Source organism: Pinus tabuliformis, chromosome 1_2 (assembly GCF_031772625.1).
Source record: "Pinus tabuliformis cultivar Carrire ecotype Pingquan chromosome 1_2, CPIR1, whole genome shotgun sequence".
Classification (NCBI taxonomy): Eukaryota; Viridiplantae; Streptophyta; class Pinopsida; order Pinales; family Pinaceae; genus Pinus; species Pinus tabuliformis.
Window position 1 is genome coordinate 583,515,938 of NC_142298.1, and position 16,003 is coordinate 583,531,940.

Sequence of the window (16,003 nt, forward strand, 5' to 3'; positions counted from 1 at the left end):
CTAGGGAGTCAAAAACTACTTTGCACCTATGTGAGGATACATTGTACGTAGGAGGTGCAACACTTTGTCTTCTTCCTTTGGGGTGCGTTAGGTGCAAATCCCTAATTTGTTTTCCAGTTTCCCTTCAAATTTTCTGAGTTTTGTTGCATGGAAAGGATCCTAATGAGTCTCCCTTTGATGTTTTAGGTATTCATTAGTATAAAATGGCTTTCATTTGGAGAGAAAGAGAACACAAAGAATAGGATTTAAATGCAACTAATGATCCTGCTACCATCAGACACTAAAGGATTGTGGATTGTTTAAATTATTCTGGCTTCCTGGTATGAGGAAAAAAGCCACTGGAATATCTTGTTCATTCATGGGATGTGAAAACACAGGAATTCCAGTTTGGAGAACATATTCTCGAGATCACAATAGATGACATATTTTCTGACCAGTTTATCTAGGAGAGGTTCCCCCATCTCTCTGCTAGGTGGGAAAAGGGGTGGAGAAATAGTGAAAGACTATATCATTACCACTGCAGACCTTGATCCAAACCAACTAGAGATGGAAAGATCAGTATAAAACATGTAACCTATTTTCCCTTATGAACGATCTTGTCCATTATCCCCAGATTGGAGTGCTTAGAGAAAAAATATTCAACTGGAGTGAGGGGTATTGGTCAATATGAAAGAAAAACTTACTTAAGCAAGAGAGGGAAAGTTGAAAAAAGTTTGATACAATTCCATCTTAGTCTCTTTTGCCCTAGAATGGATTCCACTACTTCAGCCTCAACATATTACACTTGAGCCCATTGATCTAAGGGTACCATAGATGAGGAGGTGGATAGATCATATAAACCAAAATGCAAGTTCATCAACAATTGTATTTTCACTAGCCTTCTTTGGATGGCTATGCATACAGTTCATTTTGGTCAATGATTATCCATACACAGGGATGGACTTCCATAATGACCCTAAGCTCGTGCTTCCTGAGGGTGAGAGATAGGATGTTATAGGTGAGATATTTCGACCATTTGAAGTTTTGAAAGTTCTAATTTTTTTGTGTTTTTGATGTTTCTAAGACTTAAACTATTGATTGGTCATGCAAATATTGGGCATGTTTGACTGATAGGTGCTTCATATCTCCATTGTACATAATAATAGACACAAACAGTAGTAAAGCCAACACAGGTTGTTGCAGTAGGATGTGATTTGCTATGAGATCTAAATGTGGCCGAGGTCCTAACTGAGGTGGAGCATGACATGGAGCATTGACTCACGGGATTGACGAGACTGCGATCAACTAGGTTCCATTGCAAATTTAGCAACACACCTTTGAAGTTGATCTATTTGGTGATGTTGATACATCCTCTGAAACTATTGGTTCCAACATTTTCCATCTGATTCATAATGAAATTGCTTACATAATTGATGATAGATGTCCTCACACAAATTCTTATATGACCATTTTTTCAAAATCCAATCATCTAACATTGGAAATTTTAGGGACATATCAAGAAGTTGAGGAACTTCAACTTTAGTTAATGGCTATGATAGGTTCTCACAATCCTTATGAGATCTTTGAACTAGGTGAGATTATAATTTTCATGCATAATTATTTTCTTAGTATTCTATCACTAGATTTGAACTCACTCTTGAAGTATTTTAAGCATTTTAAAGATGCTTTTTCTTATTCTTCAAGATAAATTTTCTAGATTGGGTGAAAGATTCTTGTTTGGCTAATTCTTCTTCATGGAATCCCTTGTATTAAACTCAGGGTTACAGTGCATATTTTAAACTAATGTCGGTCAACATTAAAGCCTGTGATTAATATTATTAAGAAAAAAATCATTACTGGCTAAAATATTTGTCCATGTCAATTTTTTTTGTGAATGAACAGTTTCTTATCTCTCTTGTAATATTATGAAAGTAATCAATTTTCTGGGAAAATCAATCCTTTTGAGTCTCGTTCAATGGTCAAATCATTTGGTGGAGCAAAGCTGTGTGCTGACAAACAAATTACTTACATTGATATGAATGTTGGATGTGATTTGACATATGCTTCTAATCTTTTTTCAGCTTGGTACCCTAATTGGTTCCCCTAATTTATGATGCCAAAAATTGTTTCTAATCCCCCATGCTTTCATGTTTCTCATCTATCTTGTAAACGAATACAAAGGAAACAAGTGGAGAATTGAGAATCTTATATTCCAACCCACCAATATAATCATAAAATCGGTTATAACAAATGTATTTCAACTGATCCTTTTCCTAGCGGTGCATCTCATGATATTTGTTTTAAATATTTTGATCTTGTTAAGGCCATAAATTCTTATGATTCATCATTTCACTACTCAAATGCTTGTCAAGTAGTTGAGGCACTTCAACTTTTGTTGATGGTTGTGTTAGGTCCACATGATCTTGACAAGGTTTTTGAACAAGATCATACCAAATTTCCCTTACAAGATTCTCCCCATGACTCGATTGTGCTGATTGGAAGTTCATTTTCCCATGTGTTTCAGGGTTTTCAAATAGGTTGTTTCAAATATCAGGGTCAAATTGCTAGTTGGATAGAGGAATCTTACTTGGAAAGCTTTGTTTCCAATAATAAGTTTTGATCTTTCTTGATGTTTTCTAAGACTAAAAAAACTAATCAATGTACATTCATGAGAAATATTCAAGGTTTTTATGATAATTATTCTAATAAACAAGGTAAATTTTCACACTGATTAAAGGAAGCATTTATGGCACACCTTTTTATTAGTAGGAAATAACTTCAATTACTTGTGAAACTTATTGAGGTTGACATATTTATTTCTACAGATTTCTTTATACTATTTCTAATCACATATATCTTTCTACTTGCAGGTTGAGAACAAATTAAATGGCTACATTGGAAATTTGACTTTACATGATCCTGATCTTCTAGTTAAATAGATCATAGTTTAGGTTTAGTTGCATTATAGTCACTTTTGCATCACATTATAACAATTTTTCTTGCATCCCCTTTCTCGTTTGAGTTTTTTTCTTTGCATCCCGTTACAAGTTTTTACATGTTACTTTTCTTTCATCCTTTCTTTTTTTGTTATTTCATGTTTCTTTCACTTCTTTCCACATGTTTTTTTTTAATAAAGATTTGTGTGAAAGTCACCTCGTTTGGCTCTGAAGTAACGTGGGTAAAGTATTAAAAGGGGGCACGATGATGACTGGAAATGATTGGTTAACTTTTAATCCATTTCTTTTTTGGGCCTAAATATATTATGAGTCCATGATGCTTAGATGGAGAGTATGACTCATTATGGAAAAAATCTTTAGCGTATCTATGTTTCTCGTACATATGATATGATCTTCATTCCTTGAATCAATTGTTTAAATTAATGGGTTTTTAACATGTCAGTGAAGTCGAGAAGGGAAGGGAAACGAGAAATAATTAAGCGAGCACACTAATTTTAGAGGCATATATACAATAATCTCTACAAAACAAGGAATAACCTCTCTTGCTCATTAACAGGCTGGGATCCCTCTTCTTACCTCAATTAAATAAAGGCCTATAAAATTCCAATGAGCATAAAGCTGTAAAATAATAAAGGATGAAAAAAGAGAAAGGCTTCCAACGTAGAGTGGTGAAGCAAACAACTTTGTCAGGGAACTAAAAAATCTTGTTGGTAGAAAATCAATGCTTGTTACTCCTTGAAGTGACTCCATCGAGGTACTAAATAAGATTGTTTGTAGTGGAGTAACACTAGAGATGACACTAAGATTTTGTTCACCATAAACTCGTGAATATGTATTATCCTTCTCCCCAATTGAAACAATTAAGATATGGAAAGTTTTGTAAATGTGTTTGAGTTGATGAGAGGAATATGAGAGACTACATATATAACTAGGCTAAGTAAAGAATCTAGGATGATCTATAGGATGAGACAATACTTCCAAAAATCTAGAATCCATGCCTAAAGTTAGACCTAAATAGAGAAGTAGGGGTTCTTCGTGTGTGTCGGTAAGTGTTGTAGCTACTACAAACTCCTCCAAAAATTTTCCTATATTCAAATTTTGGATCCTCCTTATGATCATGCCATCCTTTGTTTCAAGAAATTATTGTCATTCCCAGACATTTATTCTAGGTTTTCAAGTCTTCCTTAGGGAAACCTACGTGTCGATCTACTGCTTTCACATGCCCAGTTCTTGATGTCTTCACAAGAATGCATACCAAGATAGGCTAAGTGCACTTCATAGTGACAATGTTGCACACTCTTTGTCAATAGTCAATGCGCAGTCCTTGCCAACAATGATTGTGCAATCATTCTCAAAATTGATTACACAATCCTTACCATCAGTGATTATATAATCCTTGCCAATAGTGATTGTGTCATTATCACTAATAGTCGTTGCACAGTTCCAAGTGACAGTGTAAGGGAATCCTATGCAAAAACTGATTGCAGTCTCCTTGTTGATGGTGAGAGTATACTTCTTCAAATCATTCATATCACACCTCTTAGCGGTAATCAATTCACTCTTGACTCCTAGTTTCTTGACATACGTAAAGCACACTCACAAATCCTAATTGCATGTTCACTTTCCCTATATAAAAATTCTAACACAGAGTTTATCTCACAATCATCTTTTGCTTTTGAGCTCTGCATACTTTTGGAGCACAAGGAGCATTCTCTTACTTATGGATGTAAGTGTGCCATCATCAGGGTGAGTTTCTCAACTATTGCATTTTCTTTTGCATCTGTCATTTTCGCTTGCTCTTTCTTTTGTAAGTGTCATTTTTCCCACTTTCATTCTTGCATGTGTCACTTGTGTTTTGTTTTTTTTTCACAGGTGTTTATTTCACTCTTGCATGTCTCATTTTAACTTGTTTTGCATATCCTAAGATCACCTTGGAACACCTTTTAGAGGCAGCTTTAGTGCACTCTCTTACGTTGGTTGATGTTATCTATCATGATAACATGTGTTGGACACTCTCCCATAACATAATGCATCTTTTGATTGCAGTCAAAACTTGTCACAAAGGCTTAAATCCCAACTATTAGACTTGGAGATAAGTGTCATTTTATTGTCGCTTCAATGTATGTCTGATGGTTTTGGGTACTACACATATCCTTGACATGTGTTTTATTATGAATGTGTGTGCAATCATGTTTGAGACCTATTTGTATGCTCTTACTTTCTCCTTCTTCTCTCACTGATCTAATACAATCAATTTTGGGATTCTTCCTTAACCTCACATCATTCACAAGCTATGAACACCTTTAACCTTTAGTCAAGTTATGAGCACATTGCACAATATCAAGCCCTAGTTATGAGCCTCTTATTGCTTACACTTTCTCTCTTTGCCCATTCTGAGGACAATTCCCTTCACATGTGCATTATGCATCCCTAAAGCATAGTCACTCAACCCTTGTTGCTTACACTTTCTAAATGCACAATTCCTTAATGAACCTTTCCTTCATTTCACATTGCACAATCGTAGTGGACAATAGGGTCATTCCTTGGCCCTTGCATTGGTGGTCCATGTTTAATCCTCAAAGGCTCCTCCTCAATTACCTATGCATTACATAGTCACAATGCCCAAGCATGTCACCCTTGTCTCCGGGAATTTCCCACTACATAGATCCTTTCCTCTTTCTCTTTCCATTGATCAATGCACACTTGTAGTGTCTAAACCTCGATCCCTTAGCTCCTAAATCTGTGCTATGAACCTATTAGGGCCCCTCTCTCAGTCTTTTCACACAGTCCCATCACAGTCAATACCTCACATGAGAAAATAAGATAGAACAAGTGATTTTGGGGACTAATGTTGTCTTCTAATGAGTGAATTTCATTTGCATGTGCTATAATCCTATCATGTGCTATAATCCTTGGTTTGTAGGTATGGCAGGGAGATGGAGAGTTTTTTGTGAGTTAGGGGAAGTAATCTTATGAAATACTTCAGATATTTCATATGTAGGACTGCTATCCTATGGACACTCCTCTAGCTACAAACTAGAGGAAGGAGGGTGCTTCTTGAGGAGAGGAAGTTAATGCTACCATCTACAGACAACTTGTGGGGACCTTGATGTATCTGCTGAACACAAGGCTCAACATGTGCTTTAGAGTTAATCAACTGAGTCAATTTATGGTGAATCCTACCAAGCTTCACTAGAAATCAACAAAGAATGTGCTCAGATACCTCATAAGTAGAACAAATTATGGGTTGTGGTACAAGATGAAGGATGATGTGAAGCTCCAACGCTTTAGTGATGCAGATTGGGCAGGGAGTCCATCAGGCAGGAAGAGTACTTCAGGAGCTATCTTCAGTATTGGGTCTATAGCTATTTCCTGGTATCCTAGGAAACAAAGGTGTGTGGAACTCAACTCAGCATAAGCTGAATAAATGATTTCTAATCAAGCAATATGTGAGGCCATATGGATTAGGAAAAATATTGTTGGCCTTTTCAGTCAGTAGATGAACCCAATAGTGAATTGTGATAATCAAAGTTGTATCAAACTCTTTCTGAATCCAGTGTTTCATGATAGGTCCAAGCACATTGATATCAGGGACTATCACTTGAGAGATTATGTGCAGAGGATAATTATGATGTTGCAGTACATTCCCACTAAGGAGAAGGATGCAAATATTTTGATAAAGGCATTGCCAAGAGGCAAGTTCGAGTTCCAAAGGTGAAAGATAGGGGTGGTGCATAAACTTTTGCTTGCTAAGAGGGGGTGTTATAAATGTAGCAAGAAAATCCTCCATTTGACTTGTGTCTTAGTCAAATGGAGAAGTTTGATTTGCTACATTAGCAGGATGACTTAGATTGTATTTAGCTTGAGTGACATGGCCTTCTCACCTAGTTAGATCAGAAAATTTGAGTTTATAGACTTGGAGTAGAGTTATGCATGTAGTGATTGCTAAAATTTAGCAATCTAGTTCAGTTATTTTGAGCTAAAATTAGTTAACTGAGCTCTAGTCATTAATAGAGTCAGCTGAAGGTCAGTTGATTAATTAAGACTCTTTGCAACTCACTGATCTCTCAGTTAACTAGTCAATCAACCAAAAATATCCTAGTCATGTATGGAATTCGAATTGCCTAGCTGGGACGGAGGAAAAGGCACATTATAATCATATTAGTTGAATGTATAGGCTTGGAAATTAAGAAAGCGATCAATTCCCTTAGATTTTCACAAGGAAATAGGGAATTCCCCTATTATTTAGGATATCAATTTCTCCAGGATTTCACAAGGAAATATGAGGAAGATGGGGGGCTTGAATAGGCTAAATGTTGGCCAAAGATAGTCATTCAGCAAGAGAACAATTTTATAATGCAGGGTGTGCTTTAGATCTTGATGTTGACATTGTAATAATTTCTCACTCTCTTTGGATTAATGAAAAGCAGAAGAGGGGTTTTCTCGGTTGGGTTCCCTTATAGATCATTGTGTTCCTTGTGTTTTGATGGTTGCATGTGTTTCTAGCTTGTTATTTTGTATTGCCAAAATTGTAGAAGAAATTTGTATCTCTTTTTTTCAGTTCAAATTCATCAATAGTAACAAATTTATTTCCATTTCTACAAAAAAAATAGATTCTATAAATACTAGTACATTATATGTCCAAATTCGTTATGAATTCATTCATGTGATTCCATCAACATGAATTCATAATAATGACTATGAGATATCATGTGAGTATTAAAGCATAATACATATTATGAGGTATCATATTGACCATAGCAATTTCAACTTTATTCATATTCATCAACTATAAAATGGTTTCATTCACAAATAAGCATCAATTGAAAAGTCCAAGTAACTAATATAATTTCCTTCAAAGTAAGTATATATTTATTTTAGTTTTGAGTATTTTTGAAAAATAGAAATTCACTTTTTTTTCCAGTTAATATCATCACTTTTTAAAATACAATTTACTTAAAAAAATAATCTTTACTATTGTATTTGTTTTTTGTGTGTGTAGGGTTTTAAATTTTTCTATTATGACGGATTAAGGTTTTAGGCAATGGAAAATGCCATTTGATGGTTGTTTCAAGTGCTAATGCCAAGAATGAAGTTTTTTTTTTTATTCAAGGGACATTCAATTCAATTATATTGTGGTTATTTTCTCCTTGATTATCCATTTCTAGTGGCCATCCATCATTTTTATCTTGCAAGGAAGAGAAATATCTAGATTGTCGAGGTATTCAATGTCTAGAAAAGCATTTGTAGGCTAGATTTTGACTTTTATTTTTGATCATTTCTATACATGCCATGAGATAGGTTGTCGGTGTTAGATTTATTAGATGGCTTCTTGTGGGAAGTGGGAGATATTCATAGGAATTTTTTTGTTTTTGGGTCAATGGCTAGAAATGAGGACAAAGAGGATCCCCATTTGGATGAACTTTCTTATAAACATTTTAAATTAATTTGCGTCTGTTTCCTCCCATATTTGATTGTCTTTCTCATACATACCCTTTGAGAGGCTTTGATATAGAAAAATGGTAGATTCATTTTTCGGTAAGAGGGAAAATTTTAGGTCAAGTTCTATAAGGAAAAAGAAGTTCATTTGAGCTATGGAGAGAACATATTAATGGTTGTTAGGAAATACGTGAGGTAACTTTGAGGACATTACAAGTTTTCTACGCAAAGCTATGGTTTCCTAATTATTTGGAAATCAGTTAGGGAAGATTCCCTAAATCATTAGTTGAAAATTAATTCATCATCAATCTTACTGTAGTTTATGGTCCTTCATGTTCTAAATTTGAGGTTGAATATATTTTATGGTTGATTCAAAAGTTGATGTTAATAGAATTATGGGTCGAGGGTCAAGATGTGGTCCTTCAAGGTGAGTCCTTCAAAAGTGGTTGGTTGATTCTGACCAAGTTAGGCCTCTAGTTAAAATTTAGTAGGAGTGGGGCCTCCTTCCTACTCTTTCATTGGTTTTCTAGAATGAGATTTTTCAGGTTACAATTGGTAACAAACTTGGAAGGTTTGTTGGGATAGATTCAAACTAGGTTTCAAAGGCCAATCATCATTAGGCATGGGTCCAAGTTAAAGTAGAAATTAGGGATGGTGGGTTTAGAGAAACAAATGTAGTCTTTAGTGGTTTTTTGTGGATGCAACAATTTTATTATTGGAGGATACCTTTTTGGTGCTTCATGTATTATGAAGTCAACAATATGAAGAGTGAGTGTAGGAAGATCTTTCGTTTGGTGGGTAATGAAAGAAAGGTTTAGGTGGAAAGACATAAGGGATTTTAGGAGGGAGGTTTGCATGCTCTAGGTTCATAGATGAAGGTCATAGGAGAGGGTCCTTCCTCATATATAGGTGATGCTCCAAGGACCATCTTAATGGAAGGAGATGGCTCTTCAAATATTGTTCGTGGTAATTCTCTTCCCATATCCCCTCTTCCTGAGTTTCTTGCTTCTCCTTTTGGCCCAAATTTTGTTGTTTCTTGGGTAGGGGTTCACCCTTTTCTATGGCCACTCCCCTAGTTTCTCCTTCTCAACAATTCTAACAATTTACAAACTTGTCCTTGCCTTTGTCTTCAACACATCCCATTACCTTTGAAGTTTGATAGTTTAGATGTTGCAGTGGAAAAGGTGTCTAGTGCCTCTACTTTTTCATAGATTATGGCCCTTCCATAAGGAAGGGTTATGCACTTAGGCCTTGTGTTAAGCTTAAGGATGATTCATATTCGTAAGGGGGTTTTGTCCTCAATCCCATCCATTCCAACCTAGTGGGAAGGAAATACAATATATTGAAGGGTCAATAGATGGTGGTTCAAGATATATAGAAAGGAAGGTTGTCCACTATTGCTAAGAACCTTGGAGTAAGGAAATCCCTTAAAAGGGTTACCCCATGAAAGTTCTATCCTTAGTTCCAAAGGGGATGAAGGTGATCGTAAGCAATTAGCCCTAAAGAATGTGATTTTAAGAAATAAGCTAGACATTATTTTAATTAGGAAACAATGATGGAAAAATTTAGAACCAAAGATATTTTGCAGCCATGGCTAAAAACTTGATATTTTTGTACTTTTGATGCATATGCTTAGTTGGGTAGGTTTATTTTGGGTTGGAATAAAACATTTAAGGCTATCTTTGTATGTGCACTCAACTCAACTATTTTGATTTAGTTAGAAGTTAAAGAGTTATGACTAAGGATTTTTGTTTTGAATATTTATGGCTCATATTCATATCAGGTTCCTTTCTAGGAAAGTTTAGTTGATACTAATAGATTGAAATACCCTCTCTCCCTAACCAAAGGATATTTAATCATAGATTGGTGCATGTCAAACTAGTGAATTTAGTGCAAACATAAAGCAACTTCCACGTGAAAAAGGATACGATTTCAAGAAGGCCAAATTGATTTCTAGCAGTTTGAGAACTTTTGGATGGTTCAATCTTTTGAATTTGTCAATGTCATCTTATCACTTTTTGATATTATTTCAAATGGATCCTAGAGGAGAGAAGCCCCCCTCTCCTTTAAATTCAATCATTCTTGGCTCATATAAGAAGATTATAGAGAGATAATTAAGGATATGCAGGAACATCCAACTTCCTCTTCTCCATTTTCCTTTATGTGTCGATTTGCAGATAAGATTGTGAGAATTAAAGAAACCATAATGAAATGGTTCAAAACTTTAGAGAAAAGTACAAAGCACAACTATAGGAGGTTAAGTATTACAACATCATATGAGAACCATGCGTTATGCACTCTATCTGATTTAGATTTATAGCTACATGCATTAGAATATTCTGAACAATCAGTAGTTGCTTGGTAGCTTAAGAGTTACGCCATTTAGATCAAAGATGGTTATAATAATATTGAATTCTTTCATCAGTATGCAAACTATTAAAAACATTTAAACATGATTTGTGAAATTAAATATGTAAACAATTCATTGGTTCTTTATTTAATGGCATGATGGAAGAGGGGTTCCATCATTTCCAATCACTCTTTATGGAGTTGAAAAGGTTTCTAGTTCAGGAAATTCTAGAGGTGATATCAAAGGTTTCCACTATTTTTTTGATGAAGTGAACTAGTCATTGGAGGACGTTGTTATTTGAGTCTAAAACTATTGTGTATCATGGATCCATGAAAAAGGTAAGAGCCTAGGTCTAGATGGGATCATGGTAGAATTTTTCATTAGTTTCTATTACTTGTTGAAGGATGATTTTCTAAAGGTGATTAGGGAGTCTTAGGGGCAAAGGAAAATTTTGGGATCTATAAATTATACATCTATTACTCTCAATCCCATAAATAAAAATGATGTTTCTTATATATTTTTCCAACAAACTTCAAGCTATAACGTGATATACAAGCATTCAACAATGGTTATTGCTATGCAATTAAGTCTATTTGATTGAATTTATTTTAGAAGAAAAATTTTGATTTTTTTTCAAAGGATAACTCATGATTTGGTGCCAATAATTCAAGAAGCTATTCATTTGGGGAAGGTGTCAAATCAACCTGTCAAAATCCTAAACATTGACTTATCAAAATCCTATTACAGAGTAAGTTGATTCATTCTTTTATTAGTTCATATGAGTATTCATAACCAACTAGATTATGGGACGTTTTGAGTTCATTTCCATTGCAATGCCCGATAATGGATTTCCATATAGGATTTTATGGACCCTAAGGGGGGCTTTGACATTGATTCCCTTTGTCTACCTTTCTCTTTATTATTATGGGTTAGGGTATTCGAAAATTGATATGTGATGAAAACTGAAGAGGAGACTTCAAGGGAGTCAAAGTATCTCATTAGGGAGCCATCACACATCATTTGATTTTGGATGTTGCGCTTTGATCTTAGGTGGAGAAAGAGAATTAACCAAAGGTTTTCCTTGAGCTAGTATGGATCAACTTTGACAGATAAAAGGGGTGGTCAATAGGTTTATCAATGGAGAAAGAAAGTAAGCTAGAAAGTTAAGGGAAACCATAAAGATCCAAACAAAGTCCCTCTTATAGATATTATCAACATGACATTTCATGGGAAGATGAATGGATAGTAGTGACAGATAAAAGGTGTGGTCAATGGGTTTATCCATGGAGAAAGAAAGTAGGCTAGAAAGTTAAGGGAAACCATAAAGATCCAAACGAAGTCCCTTATACATATTATCAGTGTGACATTTCATGGGAATTTTTAAAATGGCATGGAATGGATGTGCTTCTAATTTCAGTGGTGTGAGGTACTCATCCTTTTTCAATTCATAGATATTACCTAGTTTCCAATAAACTTGAATAAACTTGAGTTGAAATATTTTTTTTAAATCATTCCATATCGAATGTAACAATCACTAATATTTTTTCAAATCATTCCATATCGATTGTAAAAATCACTTCAATAGCGTCTTTCTTTCTGGCATAAATTCTATAAATACTAGTACATTATATGTCCAAATTCATTATGAATTCATTCATGTCATTCCATCAACATGAATGCATAATAATGACTATGAGATATCATGTGAGTATTAAAGCATAATACATATTATGAGGTATCATATTGACCATAGCAATTTCAACTTTATTCATATTCATCAACTACAAAATGGTTTCATTCACAAATAAGCATCAATTGAAAAGTCCAAGTAACTAATATAATTTCCTTCAAAGTAAGTATATATTTATTTTAGTTTCGAGTAATTTTTAAAAATAGAAATTTATTTTTTTTCCAGTTAATATCATCACTTTTTAAAATACAATTTACTTAAAAAAATAATCTTTACTATTGTATTTGTTATTTTTGTGTGTAGGGTTTTAAATTTTTCTATTATGACGGATTAAGGTTTTAGGCAATGGAAAATGCCATTTGATGGTTGTTTCAAGTGCTAATGCCAAGAATGAAGTTTTTTTTATTTTTATTCAAGGGACATTCAATTCAATTATATTGTGGTTATTTTCTCATTGATTATCCATTTCTAGTGGCCATCCATCATTTTTATCTTGCATGGAAGAGAAATATCTAGATTGTCGAGGTATGCAATGTCTAGAAAAGCATTTCTAGGCTACATTTTGACTTTTATTTTTGATCATTTCTATACATGCCATGAGATAGGTTGTTGGTGTTATATTGATCAGATGGATTCTTGTGGGAGGTGGGAGATATTCCTAGGAGTTTTTTTGTTTTTGGGTCAATGGATAGAAATGAGGACCGAGAGGATGCCCATTTGGATGAACTTTCTTATCAACATTTTAAATTGATTTGCATCTATTCCCTCCCATATTTGGTCGTCTTTCTCATACATACCCTTTGAGAGGCTTTGATGTAGAAAAATGGTAGATTCATTTTTTAGTAAGAGGGAAAATTTTAGGTAAAGTTCTACAAGGAAAAAGAAGTTCATTTGAGCTATGGAGAGAACATATTAATGGTTGTTAGGAAATATGTGAGGTAACTTTGAAGACATTACAAGTTTTCTACGCAAAGCTATGGTTTCCTAATTATTTGGAAATCAGTTAGGGAAGATTCCCTAAATCATTAGTTGAAAATTAATTCGTCATCAATCTTACTTTAGTTTATGGTCCTTCATGTTCTAAATTTGAGGTTGAATCTATTTTATGCTTGATTCAAAAGTTGATGTTAATAGAATTATGGGTCGAGGGTGGAGATGTGGTCCTTCAAGGTGAGTCCTTCAAAAGTGGTTGGTTGATTCTGACCAAGTTAGGCCTCTAGTTAGAAATTAGTAGGAGTGGGGCCTCCTTCCTACTCTTTCATTGGTTCTCTAGAATGAGATTTTTTAGGTTACAATTGGTAACAAACTTGAAAGGTTTGTTGGGATAGATTCAAACTAGGTTTCAAAGGCCAATCATCATTAGGCATGGGTCCAAGTTAAAGTAGAAATTAGGGATGGTTTTTTTAGAGAAACAAATGTGGTCTTTAGTGGTTTTTTGTGGATCCAACAATTTTATTATTGGAGGATACCTTTCTGGTGCTTCATGTATCATGAAGTCAATAATATGAAGAGCCAGTGTAGGAAGATCTTTACTTTGGTGGGGAATGAAAGAAAGGTTCAGGTGGAAAGACATAAGGGATTTTAGGAGGGAGGTTTGTATGCTCCAGGTTCATAGATGAAGGTCATAGGAGAGGGTCCTTCCTCAGATATAGGTGATGCTCCAAGGACCATCTTAATGGAAGGAGATGGCTCTTCAAATATTGTTCGTGGTAATTCTCTTCCCATATCCCCTCTTCCTGAGTTTCTTGTTTCTCCTGTTGGCCCAAATTTTGTTGTTTCTTGGGTAGGGGTTCACCCTTTTCTATGGCCACTCCCCTAGTTTCTCCTTCTCAACAATTCTACCAAGTTACAAACTTTTCCTTGCCTTTGTCTTCAACACATCCCATCACCTCTGAAGTTTGATGGTTTAGATGTTGCAGTGGTAAAGGTGTCTAGTGCCTCTTATTTTTTAGATTATGGCCCTTCCATAAGGAATGGTTATGCACTTAGGCCTTCTGTGAAGCTTAAGGATGATTCATATTCGTAAGGGGGTTTTTTCCTCAATCCCATCCATTCCAACCTAGTGGGAAGGAAATACAATATATTGAAGGGTCAATAGAAGGTGGTTCAAGATATATAGAAAGGAAGGTTGTCCACTATTGCTAGGAACCATGGAGTAGGGAAATACCTTAAAATGGTTACCCCATGAAAGTTCTATCCTTAGTTCCAAAGGGGATGACAGTGATTGTAAGTAATTATCCCTAAAGAATGTGATTTTAAGAAATAAGGTAGACATTATTTTAATTAGGAAACAATGATGGAAAAATTTATAACCAAAGATATTTTGCAGCCATGGCTAAAAACTTGATATTTTTGTACTTTTGATGGATATGCTCAGTTGGGTAGATTTATTTTGGGTTGGAATACAACATTTAAGGCTATCTTTGTATGTGCACTCAACTCAACTATTTTGATTTAGTTAGAAGTTAAAGAATTATGACTAAGGATTTTTGTTTTGAATATGTATGGCTCATATTCATATCAGGTTCCTTTCTAGGAAAGTTTAGTTGATACTAATAGATTGAAATACCCTATCTCCCTAACCGGAGGATATTTAATCATAGATTGGTGCATGTCAAACTAGTGAATTTAGTGCAAACATAGAGCAACTTCCATGTGAAAAAGGATATGATTTGAAGGCCAAATTGATTTCTAGAATTTGGAGAACTTTTGGATGCTTCAATTCTTTTGAATTTGTCAGTGTCATCTTATCATTTTTTGATATTCTTTCAAATGGATTCTAGAGGAGAGAAGCCCCCCTCTCCTTTAAATTCAATCATTCTTGGCTCATATAAGAAGATTATAGAGAGCTAATTGAGGATATGCAAGAACATCCAACTTCCTCTTCTCCATTTTCCTTTATGTGTTGATTTGCAGATAATATTGTGAGAATTAAAGAAACCATAATGAAATGGTTCAAAAGTTTAGAGAAAGGTACAAAGCACAACTATAGGAGGTTAAGTATTAAAATATCATATGAAAACCATGCGTTATGCACTCTATCTGATTTAGATTTATAGCTACATGCATTGGAATATTCTGAACAATTATTAGTTGCTTGGTAGCTTAGGAGTTACGCCATTTGGATCAAAGATGGTTATAATAATATTGAATTCTTTCATCAATATGCAAACTATTAAAAACATTTAAACATGATTTGTGAAATTAAATATGTAAACAATTCATTGGTTCTTTATTTAATGGCATGATGGAAGAGGGGTTCCATCATTTCCAATCACTCTTTATGGAGTTGAAAAGGTTTCTAGTTCAGGAAATTCTAGAGGTGATATCAAAGGTTTGCACTATTTTTTTGATGAAATGAACTAGTCATTGTAGGACGTTGTTATTTGAGTCTAAAACTCTTGTGTATCATGGATCCATGTAAAAGGTAAGAGCCTAGGTCTAGATGGGATCATGGTAGAATTTTTCATTAGTTTCTATGACTTGTTGAAGGATGATTTTCTAAAGGTGATTAGGGAGTCTTAGGGGCAAAGGAAATTTTTGGTATCTATAAATTATACATCTATTACTCTCAATCCCATAAATAAA